Raw genomic sequence first — 19,580 nt, 5'->3', positions numbered from 1 at the left:
GGGAGAGCGGGCATTGTATGTATAGATCTATACGGGACAGACCATCCCACATCCTGACTGCTAGCTACAGTCCCGGCCGACCAAGCCAAGGGGTGACAAATGTCACATTTACTTCGACGCCAGCAGGTCGTCGTGTTTACATCAGTCAATCAGTATGGTTACGAGTATTTTCACATTTACCTTATAATTCATGGCCTTAAGGTAATTAGTACCACAGTAGTTTCTACATATAAAAACTAAGGTACTATAATATTTTCCCTAATACATTAAACTTGGAACGTTTTTGACTTAAAATGTTAATGTAAAACTATATTTTGTTAATGATAGTAACATTTGGGAAAAATACTCTTTAAAACATAAAACAGTCGAGTCTTGGTAGAAGACTGCTTTTAGTAGATAAATTCATCCCTTTAAACATGAAACAGTCGAGTCTTGGTAGAAGACTACTTTTACTAGAAAATATAGGATTTTCTGGAAAGAATTCAAATATTTTAGAAACTTTTATCACGTTCATCTAATGAGATTATTTCGAGGAAAAAACATGTATTTATATCAATATCATTAAAATACTTATGAACTTGCCAACATCAAAATGCTGATACTCTCTTTCAAAATAACTTGTATTCTCAGGTCGTCAGTAGACAGGTACACTCCGGGAGCTTTTGCGAAGTCAGCCTTGTACCGAGCTGCACCTTATGTTATTCTCTATATCTGCTTTTGATGTTATTGCTAAATGTAACCTATGCAAAAACTTATACTATTAATGCAATGGTTGTTGTACTTTGATTACTATACTGCATGTGTTGTGATACTTGACATGACGTCCTCAACCCCAAAACGTTTCTGCTGTTCCGGTTTTGGGGTGTGACAGATTGGTATCAGAGCATTGTTTATAGTGAACTCAGTATATCAAATCATAAAAGATATACAACTATAAATAAAATGGGATAAAAACACTCTGACCAAGAGTTATACTTTAAAATATAACCATATTTTACAGAAGTATAAATACATCCGGAATATAAAAACCCGAATAAGTATCACAAGAAGAACAAGAATAAAAGTCCTTGGATGTTGAGAATTACCGTAAAACCTGGGCAGTTATGTAATCGTAGCTGGAATAAATATAGCCTGATCAACTATATTTATTCGAGATGCGACCAACGTGTGTTTGCGAGTGATTTATGATACTAAAAGACTAGAGCCGAACATAAAGTTTAAAATACTATAGGAGTATTTTATGATACTAAAAGACTGACAATAAACCTAAAAACATGTTCAGAAATTCTAGAATCCAACATGTAATTAAAATGCTATAGGAGTATTTTAGGAACCATAAATAACCCTGCGTGAAAACTAAAAAGACCCTTATTGTTGGATCCATGATTACAGAGCCTATGCACTCAAGGTTATATATAGTGAGGATCTCATAGACTAAGAATGTGTGGTTTCGCTCTACTTCCTTTTCCTTGTTTGGATGTAGATATAGAGTAGTATCACATATTCGAAGGCCTATTAAATCTAAGTTATATATGATTTGTGTACACTCTGAAATTGTAGAAGAACTCGATATGGGTCACACATTAAAATGTTTTAATAATCTCTTAAGATTCTTTAGACATTCCCATTCTCGCATAAACCCCCTTTAGAAAACCTTATCCACTTCAGTAATCGGCAGAGGAGTCGATAAAAGACCTAGAAGAGGTTCATTGAGAAGATTTCCAAGTAGGAAATAAATGAACAGTGATGAGACTATTGAAATCGCCATGTGCCTATACCTTTTAGGGACATCGGTGGGAAATTCGCCTGAACTTCCGAGATTCCAGTCATCCATTATGAAGTGACGACGATCAGAATCAGAAGTAAGACGGAGCGGAAACTCAATATGTCTACAGGAGAAGAGAACCCCATAAAAATACCCGGAGAAAACCAAAGTTCATTTCAGCCAACAATAAGCGGTGAACAGAGGGAGCTAATGCATGAAACCCGAGAAGTGTTTCTACCTTTTTAACGTCACACTAATAACCCATAAAATAATACAACTTAGTGAGCTAGTGATTACACTACTCACACTATGTGTTAGGCAAATCGTCTTTCCTGTCGCGATTAATATAAATAGATCGAATCACAAAATCTCGATTGAGAGTGTTTAGCCCTAAACTTTCATGAGTCTTTTTCTTGTGTAATCTTCGTTCTGAAGTTCTTTCGAATCTTTTCAAAACCGGAGAGTGAACCTCTCCAATATAAAGATAACTTAGTTGGAACGACACCCATTTTATGGCTTTCCGATACACTTACTTCTACCCTGTTACCAGGACTGCATCATACGGATGTAGGTCGACACTGAGAGAACCATATCTCAAAGCGCGGGAAAAATTTATGCCTACTATAGTAAAGAAAGATACGTCTAGGGGTAACCATCGTCTCTCATCAGTTTGTGTTCCTCATCGTGTAGGAAAAACGATGCCTCCGAAGAAACATAACCAACCCGCTAGCAAGGCACCGACTCTTCAGATCGATGAAGCTACCTTCCAAGCTGCAGTTTCCGCAGCCGTAGCAGCTGTCACGGCTCACCTGAATGCTAACAACGCAAATGTTAGCAGGAGCACTATCGGGAATCCTGATCATAGCAGTGGACAGTAGCAACCAGCACCGGTGTGTAAAGCCACCCAAGAACTCCAATCTAATCCTCTGAAAAGAAAGTTTGAGAACGAGAAGGGGAGTACCTCGGCTCAAGAACCTTCCGAAGGGTAGCAAGCTGAGGTAGAGAATACCCCTGTCAACCCGCCAGTCTCGACACCAAGAAGACCATACCTAGAAAACTCCCCCCACTGCAACAAGTGTAACTACCATCATTATGGAGTCTGTCGAGAACCCTTTTGTGTTAGGTGCAACATGAAGGGACATACCGCTCGCAACTGCAGAACCCCGGTTGAGTTCATTACATCAACCACCCATGTTGGGACCAGCCCAATATGCCACCTATGCGGTGAAATTGGGCATCTCAAGAGGGACTGCCCAACTGAAGGAAATGACAAAGACGCAGGAGGAGTTTAACACTAATACCTAGGGGAACATCAAGGAACCCGGTAGAATTTTGGTACGCCTCTCAACCTTAAGTAGCTAATCGAAAACTTTAAATAATTAATTCTAATTGTAATTACTCCCTCGTTAAGGCAAAAGTCGCAGCACTATTGTAAAACTTAAAAACCCATCAGGTAAAGCTATGATGGCTTAGTATATACGTTAAGGCCATTTATAATAAGGATTGATATACCTCGAGTGAGTGATGCGGCCTTATCTCCTGTTCCTTGTTTGCTTGTGGATTTAGGGCGGAGTCGCTCAGTCAACAGTCCTTTTAATCTTAATTATACATGACTAGTGTATACTAGGCGGTTATAGAGAGTCCTCGTGAGAAATCCGTTCTTGAAAAGTACATCTTTCCAAAGCATCAGGACCCCTAGCGTTCAACGTTAATCATGTCGGTCCAAGTATTCGCAATAGTAATACCATGGATGAACCCGAAATGCTAAGAACTTGTATGCTCTGTTCAACACATGGTCCTATCACTCTTCATTCTATATCGTGTTGATGTTCGTTAATTTCGACACTACCGTCAGCCATGGTTCGACGTGGTTCGACCATGCGAGAATTCCTAGTGCTGTGTAAAAAGCACTTTCACCTTATTGTAAGCGTCAAATAAGATAATTTCGAAACTAATAGAAAACCTAATGCGAACCATCTGTCGTCTCTCTCATCCAACCTTCAGAAGTACCCAGGAGAAGGGTACCACGCGCTGTTAACCAACCCCATTAGACATTAAAACCAGAAGGGAAAGGCGCTGCAGATATTCCGGAAGACAATAACCGCCCGAGGCCTACTCAATAGATCCTCCAGAAAGACCACTTGCACCGCACGATTTAGTTCGTGAATCAAGAGAAAGAACTCATGGGATTAACTTACTACTACTGAGTATATGCATTAGAGTGGTATATAATTTGGGTCGATAAGATTTTAGATGTGTGCTCCCGCCATACTTCCTGTTCCTTGTTTGGTTGTGGGTTTGGGGTGAGGCCACACATCTGAACATCATGTCAATCTAAATTATATACGACTTGTATACACTGAGTAATGGTGATTGAGCCGAGTATGAGGTCTACCACGAACCTTAAAATAAAATCCTTCATCAGATACCCATAGGAAAGGAGTTGAAGTCAAGAAAACAATTATGGGTTGAGCTACTAAAATGACTACAAGTTCGAAATTTGTTGTCATCCCGGGTTAAGCCAACATAGTAGCTGACACCCTCAGTTAGGAAAAGTAACTCAAGTCGTAAGAGTCAAAAACATTGACTACGACCACCCATTCACGCCTGATCCCACAAATTAAGCATCTCAGTAGTGAGCCAAGAAACCTTGAAAGCTGTGACAGCTTAGACTCTGAGAAGAATGGATGGGGAAATTAGAGGTTCTGAGTGGCAAAGTCTTATACCATATAGATTTAATCTAGATAGAGAAACTCGGCAACATCGGAAGAGTAGTTGCAAGGGATGCTCGCACTACTCAAGCACTTCGTTCATCCAGATACAGACGAGAAGTGCCTAGGTCGGAAAGAGTTGTGATAGTACCTCGTCGTGCGAGAAAGTTACCGTTGCCCTATAAATGATAGTCTGCATTCACCAAAGTTAAATACTAGGTTGCTAAGAACCACATGATTTCCTCCGCGACCCGGAATACTTGAGGAAAGTAGACAGCATGTTGCGTTAAGCTTTATAACCCATGCCATAAAGAGATTGTGGACTCGACACCCGCCTAGGTGTTAGTCGATGGGTTATACAAGATCATGCGCTTCCTACAAACTTGAGGAAGTAGACACAATGGAAAAACTAATGGAGCATGTCATATAGATTGTTAGACTACTAGGTGTTCTAAGGAATATTATCTCTAAAGAGATAATAGAACCACCTCCCGAAATAGTCAATCACTTCAGAAAATCTCTAAGGGCGAAGCTAGCCCTGATCAGAGACTGCTATCCATGAAACAACGAACCTAATGGGAGAACGATTCCTTCCGACTTGGGATCATGCTGTGAAAGCATCTATTAGACTATGATGAAAATTGGAGTTATCTAAGCATCATCTGGTAAAACCCTCTATCATCCTGACGTTGAGATATTCCGTTAGAAACACCTCATGAGTCGAAAATGCAGGTCCTTTCTGAACTGGGCTGAGGTAGATGCCACGCAACCAATAGATGCCAGCATATAGTCAGCACCTTCAATGATCCAGAAAACCTCCGAAAGCCAACCAGTAGTAAATACGAATCCGAAGACGACTTGAGCCTCCTAAGAACCAATCAGTTGGGCTACACCTCCAGTAAGAGAAAACTTTTGGAACTTCAGAATGTCGATCACGCCAAGTGATGATCTCACCATGGAAGTACATTATGTTCTAGGTACTGAAAAGTTCTATTTTCCCAAGAACTTAGGACCATCAGAGATTCTTGATAAGAATAGGTCCAGCTTCCGTCAGACCTCAACTACTTTAGGGATTCCATAAATTCCACCCTAACTTGTCCACGTCTCCGCGAATGAACCGATAGTACCCGACAAAACTCTCACCATTTTCTCGATTTGATCCATGGAAACCAGAGCCACGTTTGTTAAAGGAAACAGGAGAAATCTAACTCAGTAAAAGGGAACCGATGAAACCTTATCCCGTGTGGCCCATCGATCAAAGAAGAAACTATAACTCGTAAGGAAAATTCGCTAAAACTCAGTATGGACCTGATTTCCCTAAGGAATGGGCGGATCAGCTAGACCATAAAGTGTCCACATCTTTCGTGTCCATCCCTGAGGGTTCGTAAAGATTTTAATTTCGGGACGAAACTCCCTCTAACGGGGGGATGATGTGACAACCCGAAATTTCTATTTGTACAACTATACAGTCAAGCACTTCAATTAAAAGTCAAATTCATTTCTGCTAATTTTTAGCTCGGTTTAAAGTCCGTTTGGGTATTTTTAATGCTAATTCTTCGAGAAAACAAATGAAAGGAAGTATTTTCTAGGATTATTGTGTAAAAAATAAAACAATTAACACCTTAATGAGGTGTTCACGGCCAAACATGAGGGGTTTGGGTCGTGAACTCCCCTTTGGCCGTGAACTCATGCTTAAGGCATGAGTTTACTCCTTTCCTTCCTCATTTCTCACTTCCAAGCTCAAGAACACCCACATTCTCTCTCAGGTATCATAAGATCTTCTTCCAAATCTTTCAAAAATGTAAGTGTTTCTTCTCTTGATTTGTTGATACAACACTTCATCTAGTAGTTATACACGATTTCATCCATGAAATCTTCTCTTTTTCATAGATCTTCAAGTGTTCATCATTTCACCAAGAACACCAAGAACACATACTAGTGTTCTTGGACCTTAAACACTCTTAGAAGCTTGTTATAAGTATGTACACTCCTCTTAACTATTTATGTGCTTAGATTACTTGTTAAACCATTGAAAAACACCAAGAATTCCCAAGAACACATGGGTTTACGGCCAAGGCAATCTCCTTGGGCCGTAAACACCATTAGGCGGTGCATATGTGCCATCATTACTTCCTAGGGCTTGGATATTGGACTAGAACCTTTCATGCATGAGCTAAGGACGTTAAACCACAAAATGATAGGAGTTACCATGGGTTTACGGCCGTAAACCCACTAGGGCCGTAAACTCCATGGGAATTGGTCCTTGGGCCGTAAACCCTAATAAGCGGGCCATTATGAGCCCTAGTCCCTTCTAGAGCCTTGCAACCAAGTCTAGATCACTTCCATGAGGAGTATAGGACCTTGAACATCAAAATGGTAGAATTTACCATGGGCTTACGGCCGTAAACCCATTAAGGCCACAAACCCTAGGCCGTAAACTCATGGAGAGTTTACTCTTGGACCGTAAACTCAAAAGCAAAGCCCTACAACCCTTAGATGCAACCCTTTGTACTTCTAACACTTGAATCAAAGTGTTTTCCATGTCCTAGGGTGTCTTTGCTTGCGTAATTAGTTGCTTAAACACTAATTAAATACATATATGTGTCATTATATGTACATAGCATCCGTGTGTGCTCATGTCCTCACTTGACACTTAGCATCCTATCCGGCACATCCATCCAAACTACTCACTACAGGTGAGTTCATACCCCTTAATCAACCTTTGAAATGATTTTAAATGCTTTTATGGGGGGGGGGAATACAAGTTGAACTATTAAGTTATTATATCAATCGCATGTGATTAATAACTGTCAATCAAATAGATTTTTGTATGTTAAAACGATTTTATCAAGCTAAAGGTTTTCAAATCTTGTTTACAAATCTCTATTAAAGTACTAAATCTCCTTCTTAAATTACTAAACTTCTATTAAAGTCTTTTAAACGTATATTCTTGTTAACATTCATGTCTATATAGATATAGTTATATAAGTAGGGTTTGAAGGACTTAGGACTGATAGCCCGCTTTATTTCCTGTTCCTTGTTTGGTTGTGGACTTAGAGTATCCGGTTATTTGTCCGAGTGTCGTTGAAGTCCTAGTTATATATTATGTATATTTGTTTAGATATTAAAACGTTACTTCAATTCAGCGCCTTTGGGTAGCAAAGGTACCTAGTTAACCTCTCAAGTAAACTATAGTAAGTATAGTTTAGAAATCAACAATAAATTTTATGAAGAGAAACTAGCTATATCAATATTCTAAAACATGTAATTTTAGTAAAAAGAAACGTATATAGCAATCAGAGCATGAGATACATCCTCGTGACACGGATTTCACCGTTGTCGAGTGGTAACCAGAGTCTCCTGGAGGGAGAGCGGGCATTGTGTGTATAGATCTATACGGGACAGACCATCCTATATCCTGACTGCTAGCTACAGTCCCGGCCGACCAAGCCAAGGGGTGACAAATGTCACATTTACTTCGACGCCAGCAGGTCGTCGTTTTTACATCCGTCAATCAGTATGGTTACGAGTATTTTCACATTTACCTTATAATTCATGGCCTTAAGGTAATTAGTACCACGGTAGTTTCTACATATAAAAACTAACGTACTATAATATTTTCCCTAATACATTAAACTTGGAACGTTTTTGACTTAAAACGTTAATGTAAAACTATATTTTGTTAATGATAGTAACATTTGGGAAAAATTCTCTTTAAAACATAAAACAGTCGAGTCTTGGTAGAAGACTGCTTTTAGTAGAGAAATTCATCCCTTTAAACATGAAACAGTCGAGTCTTGGTAGAAGACTACTTTTACTAGAAAATATAGGATTTTCTGGAAAGAATTCAAATACTTTAGAAAATTTTATCACGTTCATCTAATGAGATTATTTCGAGGAAAAACATGTATTTATATCAATATCATTAAAATACTTATGAACTCGCCATCATCAAAATGCTGATACTCTCTTTCAAAATAACTTGTATTCTCAGGTCGTCAGTGGACAGGTACACTCCGGGAGCTTTTGCGAAGTCTGCCTTGTACCGAGCTTCACCTTATGTTATTCTCTATATCTACTTTTGACGTTATTGCTAAATGTAACCTATGTAAAAACTTATACTATTAATGCAATGGTTGTTGTACTTTGATTACTATACTGCATGTGTTGTGATACTTGACATGACGTCCTCCACCCCAGAACGTTTCCGCCGTTCCGGTTTTGGGGTGTGACAACGATCCTCCTAGATCTCAACATCATGATGCTTTTCACCCCGATCCTAATGAAGAGCTTTTAGATGAAGTTCTATTTAATGATGATAGTGCCTCTATTGCTGTTCCACCACTATTTTCCTCATTTAATCTTCCATCTAAACCATCTTCCTCAAGGTCAGTGTATGATTTTGGGCTCTCCTCCTCTTCTTCCGAGCTTGTTGATGAAGAGATCAAGATTGATGATCAAGCCCACATGCATCTCATAGATGAAACGGAAAATACTCCTCCCAAGCAATACAATACAGCCACTGCAACTCAGGCTGGCTCCTCCAAACCACCTGTTAATCAATATGATTATAACGCCAAGTCTCGGACCTCCACCTCAGACATGGGATCATCAGCTAGTAATTATGTTGATCCCTTTGCTCTATTGGAACTCCGAGACAATGTCTCTGAAACTATCAAAAAGGTTGAATCGATTGAAACCTATATGGCTGGACTCGACTCCATGATTGATGCCAAGGTTTCTGGCCTAGACGCCAAGCTGGATGCCATTTTGGTCTCCTTGTAAGAAGCCACAAAGTCCAGACCAACAACTGATGAAAGGGAAGCTCAACTCGATCAACTTATTTCCTTCCGACTCAAGCACACACTTGAGGAGGTTGAACATAAATACAATGCGAGCTTAGATCACTATGTGACAACCCGAAATTTCTATTATGTACAACCATTCACTTCAATAGGAGTCAAAACTGTTTCTGCTAATTTTCAAGCTTTTTGGAATAAGTTTGAGTATTTTAAGATTAGTACTTCAGGAGATAACAGGAGAGAGGATGCCCTAGGGTTTATTGTGCAACAATATTATTCCAAAACTCCAAGAGTTTGGAGTTTACGGCCTAAACAAAGGTGTTTACGGCCGTAAACCCTAAAAGAGGGTATAAATATGACACTTAGTCATTATTTATCACTTTTCACAATTTCAAGATCCAAATCTCAATTCTCTCTCAAGTATCATCGACTTTTCTTCTTGATCTTCAACATTATAAGTGTTTTTAGCCCTAAAAAGTTGATATCTTACTTAATCTAGTGATCTAACATGATTCCATCCGTGAAGTCATTCCAAAAGTGTAGATCTTCAAGTTTCACCAAGAACACCAAGAACACACACTAGTGTTCTTGGACTTTTAGCACCTATTCAAGCTTCTACCTAGTAAGTACTTCTATCCTAGAGTATTATAGAGCTTGTTACACTTCTAAACATCAAGAAAACACCCAAGAAACCAAGGATCAAAGGTGTTTATGGTCCAAGGTGTTCTTGGACCGTAAACCCTAAAAAGGGTGCCAAAGGGTGCTCTAGTCCCTTCTAAGCCTTGGAAAGTAGCCTAGATCCCTTCCTTGATGTGCTTAGTACTTGAAAACATCATAAAACCAAAAACCATTTGGGTTTACGGCCGTAAACCCAAAGGGAAATGGTCCAGGGACCGTAAACTCCTAAAAGGAGTGAAATGGTGCCCTAATCTCTTCCTAAGGCTTAAACATGAAGTAGGAATGCTTCTTGTGATCTTTAAGGCTTCAAAACGCAAAATGGTCAAGAAACATGAGTTTACGGCCGTAAACTCATGGGTTTACGACCGTAAACTCAATGAGTTATGGTCACAAAACCGTAAACTCAAATAAAGGGTTCCCTTGAACCCTAAACTCAATAGCAATGTCCTACAACACTTAGATGCAATCCTTAGGACTTATAGCACTTATATAAGGTGTTTTACATGTCCTAGGATGTCTTAACTTTGTTAATTAGTTGTTTAAAGACTAATTGGATACATATATGTGATATTATATGTTAACTATGATCATCGTGTGTGTACAAGTCTTCACTTGACACCTAGCATCCTATACATTCCGTTCATCCAAACCACTCACTACAGGTGAGTTCATACCCCTTAATTAACCTTTTAAATGTTTTTAAATGCTTTTATGGGGGGGGGATACAAGTTGAACTATTATAGTTATTATATCAATCACATGTGATTAATAACTACCAAACAAGTGGATTTCTTACTTTCAAACTGTGTTATCAAACTGTTTTACTTCAAACTGTTTTACAAACTCTTTTACTTATCAAATACTTTTATTAAACTCTTTTAACTTATATTCTGTGTATCTATATGGATATAATTATATAAGTAGGATTGGAAGGTCGTCCGAAGGTTGTGGACTTAGGGTATTCAGGTTACTTCTTTCCTTCAGTTCAGTGCCTTTGGGAAGCAAAGGTATACAAACATGTTCATATACACAAACAACATTACTAGTAAACTATAATAGGTATAGTTTAGGAAGAAACTATTACTAGAACAATGAAACATACAATGAGTCAGTTCATTCATGAGTAATACATAGTGATGAGAAACAAACATAATACATAGTGATGAGAAACAAACATAATACATAGTGATGAGAAACAAACATAATACATAGTGATGAGAAACAAACATAATACATAGTGATGAGAAACAAACATAATACATAGTGATGAGAAACAAACATAATACATAGTGATGAGAAACAAACATAATACTCAGTGATGAGAAACAAAACATACAAGCTAGACAAAGAAAGAACAGACACTACAACTAGCACATACATATACATATACATATACATTACTTACAGTTATGTGAGCCACTTAACGGGGGCATGGCACTACCTGTCATGACCCATTTTGTATCCAGAATCTCCTTAAATGGGGAGCGTATGAGTTTGTGTATAGATCTATACTGGATTGAGTTTGTGTATAGATCTATACTGGATTGACTATATTTTTGGTTAATGATAGTCAGATTTGGGAAAATACATACTCTTACAAGAGGCACACACACAGATACTAGATGCCTTGGTAGAAGGCTACTTTTAGTAGGAAACATAGGGTTTTCTAGGAGAGTTCAAACAATTACAAACTTTTACAAAACTTATACATTACAGACTTACAAACACTTTCATACAAATACAGACACTAATATACTTATGATCTCACCAGCTTTAAAGCTGATAAACTCTTTCAAAATAACTTGTATTCTCAGGTCACCAGTAGACAGGTACCGGTGCCAGGTTCTGAGAAGATGGAGCTCGTTCAAGACTCATCTTTTATTTTTGATGTATATTTTTTGGTGTCTATATAACTTAACAGAACACACTTGTATGAAATTATATTATTAATGCAATGGATGATGTTGTTGCTTGTTTACTACTTTGCATTGTTGTGATACTGAACATGACGTCCTCCACCCCCGAACGTTTCTGCCGTTCCGGTTTTGGGGTGTGACAGATTGGTATCAGAGCATTGTTTATAGTGAATCAAGTGTATCAACCCATAAAAGATATACGAACTATAAACACCACGGGATTAAAATACTCTGATAAAGAGTTTATACTTTTAAATAATAAAATATTTAACCAAGTATACATACCTGCATTCATACTAAAATCAGTGTCACTAGGACAGAACAAAAGTATTACGATTGTTGGACAACACAAGTAGACCTAGAGACATATGGTAAACCCTGGGAAGATGTAGCCTGATCAACTACATTATCCGAGGAGTGATTAGCATGTGCCTAAATATGGTTGTGAGGTTGCAACAAGTCTAAAAACTTACCAACACTACTACAATGAGAACAGTAGAACAGAGCATAAACTTAAAATACTATAGGAGTATTTTGTGTGACTATTAATTACTTATCTGATAACCAAAAAGGTCTTTATTGGTATGTCAATAGTTACGGGGTGGATACATTAAGGTTATAGGTAACTAGGATGGCATAGACTTAGAATCTGTGATATTTGCTCTACTTCCTGTTTCTTGTTTGGTTGTGGGCTTAGAGTTAGGGTCACTTATTCAAAGGTCTATCCTGTCTAGGTTACCTATGACTGGTATGCACTATGCAAATGTTGGAGTAACTGATAAAGATCATCTTATAATTATCTAGTTAGTTCGTATATTGATTATTTCCTTATCCCTTTTCTCGCGTAGATATAATGGCTGGATTCCATTTTCCCGGAGACCCGTACTATCCCAACAACGGCAATTCAGGATGGTTGGGAGAAGAGCCAGAAGATGATCACCCAATCCCTTTGGATGATCACGAAGCTGAAGGCTTTTCTGATGGTTCTGACTCAGAGTCTGAAGTTAACAACCTACCCCCAGCTGCTCAAGACCCAAACCTGAACCCTCGTCCAGCATTTCAAGGACCCACTCCTCTGTGGGCCACAAACTTGAACAGATGGAGTCAGGAACAGGGTCAACCCATACCCTACAATGGAGACAGAAGCTTTTACAACCTCACTGAGGGAGGTTCAGCTGACAGGGTCCTACCCATAATGGTCCGTAGGATTGCTCGGAACACCGAGCAAGGTCGAGCAGCTATCGATATAGTAGTGGAGATTGACGCCAGCTCTGGCGTTAACACTGTCCGCATTCGCCAACTAGAGTCTGCTCATGAAAGGACTCAGGTCCGCAATGCAGTTCTACAGAGGGAACTTGCTGAAACCCAAGCTGAAGTCAGGGAACTTCGAGCTCAGCAGGCAAGATCTGATAGGCGCGTGAGAGACATAGAACGTCTACTGTCGGATTCAAGAACTCACTCTAGTAGTTCTCGTCGCCGTTAGAGTCTCATCGACTTCTATTTTGGATGTAACCTAGTTAGTGGAAAAACTTTAGTCTAATTTCCTATCTTTTTAAATCTTAGACCCGTTAGGTCTTGATTTGGTAGTAGTCTGTCAAAATATTCCATTTTGGTTGATGTAAGACCTACTTCTAGGTCATTTTTCCCGAACTCATTACATCTGTAATCCCAGTATTTTTGACAGATATCTAATCTCATGGAAATTATATCTAAATGCTTTCGTTTACAATCAATCGTGTTATTCATTTGTGCTGTTGGACTATGGAGAGTTAGTCTATGAGTCATTCTTATCTACTTCCTATTAAATTCTTATCAATATCGTCATCTTTCTAAACTTATAGTTAAAAGATGCCTCCACGTAAATCGACAAGACGCGATCCTCCCGCACCGACACCACTTGCTCCTCAATTCGACACGGCAGCCCTGAATGCTGCTGTAGCTGCAGCTGTAGCTACGGCCATGGCTCAATATCATTCTTCGGGTTCCACTGGGGAAGGAACTCCTGTCCTATCTACTCATGGTGAAATTCCTGTGCGCTCCAGAGGGTGCTCCTACAAGGACTTCACAAACTGCAAACCATTGTCCTTTAAAGGGACTAGCGGAGTGATTGCCCTATCGCAATGGTTCGAAAAGACAGAGTCGGTCTTTGGGATCTGCTCATGCCCGGAGGGAAGCAAGGTCAAGTTTGCTGCTTGCACCTTCGAGTCAAAAGCCCTGACATGGTGGAATAGCCATGTCAAGTCACTATCCCTTATAGTGGCAAATGCTATGGGCTGGGAAGCTCTGAGAGAGCTAATGGTTGAGGAGTACTGCCCGAGGGGTGAAATCCAAAAGCTAGAGGAAGAACTGTGGAGCCTAACCATGAAGGGCTCCAACATAGTCTCCTACACCGCCAGGTTCTGTGAACTGGTGGCCCTCTGTCCCAACATGGTTCATGCAGAGGGGAAGAAGATTGAAAGATACATATGGGGACTGGTTCCTCCATTCCAGGGAAATGTTTTAGCTTCAAACCCCACTACATTTGATAGTGCCAAGCGATTGGCACAGTGGCTCATAGACCATGGGGTTCGTACCCCGGTCGCAAAAACAACCCTGGCCATCTTAGAACCCGTCAGAACCGCTGATTCCAAGCGGAAATTTTGGGATGACAAGAGAAAGACAAAGGCTGCCAAAAAGCAGCAGGTCGTGGCAGTTCATGCTGCGATAGCACCTGCCGCTGCTGCTCCGGTAAAGCAGTACGCTGGAAGTTTGCCCTAGTGCAACAAGTGCAACTTCCACCACGTAGGAGCCTGCCGAGAAATGCAGTGTTTGAACTGCAACAGGAAGGGGCACACTGCCCATTTCTGTAAAGCTCCGGCGAGGCCAATCACCCAAGTCCCCGGCGCTGGTGTGAGCCAAACTTGCTACGGTTGTGGCGAGGTGGGCCACTACAAAAGGAACTGCCCGAAGGCAGGGAATGCTGGTAGAGTGGCAAGAGTTATGGCCATAGGCCACGAGGAAGCGGTTGCCGACCCCACAGTGGTCACTGGTACGTTTCTCCTCGATAACTCTTATGCATGCATTCTGTTTGATAGTGGAGCGGAGAGGAGTTTCGTGAATCAAAAATTTGCTCATTTACTTAAGCAAAAATCACAAGCACTTAAAGAATCGTTCACTATAGAAATGGCTAATGGAAATACAGAGAGCTCTAGCAATATATTCATAGGGTGTACCCTAACACTTGATAGCCATTCATTTTCGATCGACCTCATGCCGGTTTCTATTAAAAGTTTCGACGTCATTATCGGCATGGATTGGTTGAGTCATCATCGTGCCGACATCATGTGTTACGAAAAGGCTGTACACCTTAATCTGTCGTCTGGCGAAACTCTAGTAGTATATGGCGACAAACCTGGCACGAACCTTCGTATCATCTCGAGCATTATAAGCTCAGAAATTCTTGCGAAAGGAATGTCACGCATTCCTTGCTCATGTGGTCGATGTGAGCCAAGAAACGAAAGACATTCAGAACATTCCAGTAGTACGCGACTTTCCCGACATCTTTCCAGAAGAACTCCCAGGATTACCTCCACAACGTCAAGTCGAGTTTCGAATCGACTTAGTTCCAGGGGCTACTCCCGTAGCCAAATCGCCCTATCGTCTAGCACCTGCAGAGATGCAAGAACTTTCCTGTCAACTTAACGAAATGCTCAGCAAGGGCTTTATAAGACCAAGCTTCTCACCCTAGGGAGATACAGTCTTGTTCGTCAAGAAGAATGACGGATTGTTTCGTATGTGCATCGTCTACAGGGAGTTCAACAAACTGACCATCAAAAATCGGTATCCTTTGCCTCGGATTGACGATTTATTTGATCAACTTCAACGGGCGAACTTCTTTTCAAAAATCGACTTAAGGTCCGGATATCACCAACTATGAGTGCTAGGGGAGGATGTTCTGAAGACAGCCTTCCGAACTCGTTATGGGCACTACGAATTCGTAGTGATGCCGTTCGGATTAACAAACGCACCTGCAGTATTCATGGACTTAATGAATAGGGTGTGTCGTCCTTACTTGGATCAGTTTGTCATCGTCTTCATCGATGACATACTTATCTACTCTCGTAGTAAGGAGGAGCATAGTCAACATCTACGACTAGTCTTAGAAACCCTTCGTTCTGAGAAGCTCTATGCGAAGTTCTCGAAATGCGAATTTTGGATCCGACGAGTTGAATTCTTAGGGCACGTGGTTAGCGAAGAGGGAATACACGTGGACCCTTCCAAAATTAAAGCCATTAAGAACTGGTCAGCACCAAAGACGCCTACAGAAATTCGTCAATTTCTAGGTCTCGCTGGCTACTATCGCAGGTTCATTCAGAACTTCTCCCGCATTGCGAAACCTCTCACAACACTGACCCAGAAGGGCGTGGCCTTTCACTGGGAAGAGAAGCAGGAGAGAGCGTTCCAAACGCTCAAAAGAGCCTTGTGCACCGCACCAATACTATCCCTCCCCGAAGGGATAGAAGACTTCATTGTCTATTGCGATGCGTCGAATCAAGGGCTCGGATGTGTTCTGATGCAGCGAGGTAAGGTCATCGCCTATGCCTCGAGACAGCTAAAGACACATGAGGTCAACTACACTACCCACGATCTTGAGCTAGGAGCAGTTGTGTTTGCTCTGAAGATCTGGAGACACTACGTCTACGGTACAAAAAGCACAATCTTTACAGACCACAAGAGCTTACAACATATATTCGACCAGAAAGAGCTCAACATGAGACAACGACGGTGGGTCAAGCTACTCAGTGATTATGAATGTGAAATTCGTTATCATCCGGGTAAAGCCAACGTAGTAGCTGACGCCCAATGTCGGAAAGAATATTCTGGTCGTAGAGTCAAATCATTGACTATGACTATCCATTCACACTTGTCCACGCAAATTAACGAGGCTCAGCTCGATGCTTTGAAACCTAAAAATATGGCGGGTGAATCCCTGAGAGGGATGGATAAGAACTTGGAGGTTAAGGGTGTCGGAGCTTATTTTCTCATGGATCGGATCTGGACCCCGAAACGCGGTGGTTTCAGAGACTTGGTCATGAACGAGGCGCACAACACTCGTTATTCCGTCCACCCGGGTTCAGATAAGATGTATCTGGATCTTAAAAAGTTATACTGGTGGCCTAACATGAAAGCAGAGATTGCTACCTTCGTGAGTAAATGCCTTACTTGCGCAAAGGTCAAGGTCGAATACCAGAAACCCTCCGGTCTACTACAACAGCCAGAGATACCGGAATGGAAGTGGGAGCGGATTACTATGGACTTCATAACCAAGTTGCCCAAGACAACGTGTGGACTTGATACCATATGGGTCATCGTCGACAGATTGACCAAGTCCGCACACTTCCTGCCTATCAAGGAAACAGACAAGATAGACAAACTTACAAGAACTTACATTAGGGAGATTGTACGACTGCACGGTGTTCCCATATCCATTATCTCAGACAGAGATAGTAGATTCACTTCGAGGTTCTAGCAGTCGTTACAAAGTTCCCTAGGAACTAGGCTGGACATGGGTACTGCCTACCATCCACAGACAGACGGGCAAAGTGAGAGAACTATCCAAACCTTGGAAGATATGTTGCGAGCCTGTGTGATCGACTTTGGGAAAGCATGGGATACTCATTTACCCCTCGTCGAATTTTCCTACAACAACAGTTATCACACGAGCATAAAGGCTGCTCCATTCGAGGCCCTCTATCGCCGAAAGTGCAGATCCCCTATTTGCTAGGCTGAGGTGGGAGATACCCAGTTAGCTAAAGGACGAGTTCCTGAAAGCACTCTCACAGGTCCGGAGATCATTCGGGAAACGACAGAGAAGATCGTTCAGATTCGTGAATGATTGAAAGTCTCTAGAGACCGACAGAAAAGCTACGCTGATAAACGAAGGAAACCATTGGAATTCCAGGTGGGCGACCGTGTTCTATTGAAGGTCTCACCCTGGAAGGGCTTGATACGCTTCGGAAAGCGTGGAAAGTTAAATCCAAGGTATATAGGGCCTTTCGAGATTCTCGCAAGAATCGACCCTGTAGCTTACAAACTTAGCTTACCACGCGAACTCAGTAATGTACATTCTACTTTCCACGTCTCGAACTTGAAAAAGTGTTTGTCCGATGAGACTCTTGTAATCCCACTCGACGAGATCGAGATCAACGAGAGCCTCAACTTCGTGGAAGAACCAGTAGAGATCATGGACCGGGAGGTCAAGCAAATGAAACAAAGTCGTATCCCGATAGTGAAGGTTCGCTGGAACGCCAAGCGAAGACCTGAATTCACTTGGGAGCGAGAGGATCAGATGAAACTGAAATATCCTCTTCTTTTTCCTTAGTTATTTGTAACTACTTATTTGCTTAAACTCTAATTTCGGGACGAAATTCCTTCTAACGGGGGGATGATGTGACAACCCGAAATTTCTATTCTGTACAACCATTCACTTCAATAGGAGTCAAAACTGTTTCTGCTAATTTTCAAGCTTTTTGGAATAAGTTTGAGTATTTTAAGATTAGTACTTCAGGAGATAACAGGAGAGAGGATGCCCTAGGGTTTATTGTGCAACAATATTATTCCAAAACTCCAAGAGTTTGGAGTTTACGGCCTAAACAAAGGTGTTTATGGCCGTAAACCCTAAAAGAGGGTATAAATATGACACTTAGTCATTATTTATCACTTTTAACAATTTCAAGATCCAAATCTCAATTCTTTCTCAAGTATCATCGACTTTTCTTCTTGATCTTCAACATTGTAAGTGTTTTTAGCCCTAAAAAGTTGATATCTTACTTAATCTAGTGATCTAACATGATTCCATCCGTGAAATCATTCCAAAAGTGTAGATCTTCAAGTTTCACCAAGAACACACACTAGTGTTCTTCGACTTTTAGCACCTTTTCAAGCTTCTACCTAGTAAGTACTTCTATCCTAGAGTATTATAGAGCTTGTTACACTTCTAAACATCAAGAAAACACCCAAGAAACCAAGGATCAAAGGTGTTTATGGTCCAAGGTGTTCTTGGACCGTAAACCCTAAAAAGGGTGCCAAAGGGTGCTCTAGTCCCTTCTAAGCCTTGGAAACTAGCCTAGATCCCTTCCTTGATGTGCTTAGTACTTGAAAACATCATAAAACCATAAACCATTTGGGTTTATGGTCGTAAACCCAAAGGGAAATGGTCCAGGGACCGTAAACTCCTAAAAGGAGTGAAATGGTGCCCTAATCTCTTCCTAAGGCTTAAACATGAAGTAGGAATGCTTCTTGTGATCTTTAAGGCTTCAAAATGCAAAATGGTCAAGAAACATGAGTTTACGGCCGTAAACTCATGGGTTTACGACCATAAACTCAATGAGTTATGGTCACAAAACCGTAAACTCAAATAAAGGGTTCCCTTGAACCCTAAACTCAATAGCAATGTCCTACAACACTTAGATGCAATCCTTAGGACTTATAGCACTTATATAAGGTGTTTTACATGTCCTAGGATGTCTTAACTTTGTTAATTAGTTGTTTAAAGACTAATTGGATACATATATGTGATATTATATGTTAACTAGGATCATCGTGTGTGTACAAGTCTTCACTTGACACCTAGCATCCTATACATTCCGTTCATCCAAACCACTCACTACAGGTGAGTTCATACCCCTTAACTAACCTTTTAAATGTTTTTAAATGCTTTTATGGGGGG

The sequence above is a fragment of the Lactuca virosa genome, chromosome 7 (assembly GCF_052849685.1).
Source record: "Lactuca virosa cultivar CGN04683 chromosome 7, Lactuca_virosa_CGN04683_v6, whole genome shotgun sequence".
Taxonomy (NCBI): Eukaryota; Viridiplantae; Streptophyta; class Magnoliopsida; order Asterales; family Asteraceae; genus Lactuca; species Lactuca virosa.
Note: the sequence above shows the minus strand (reverse complement) of the source record.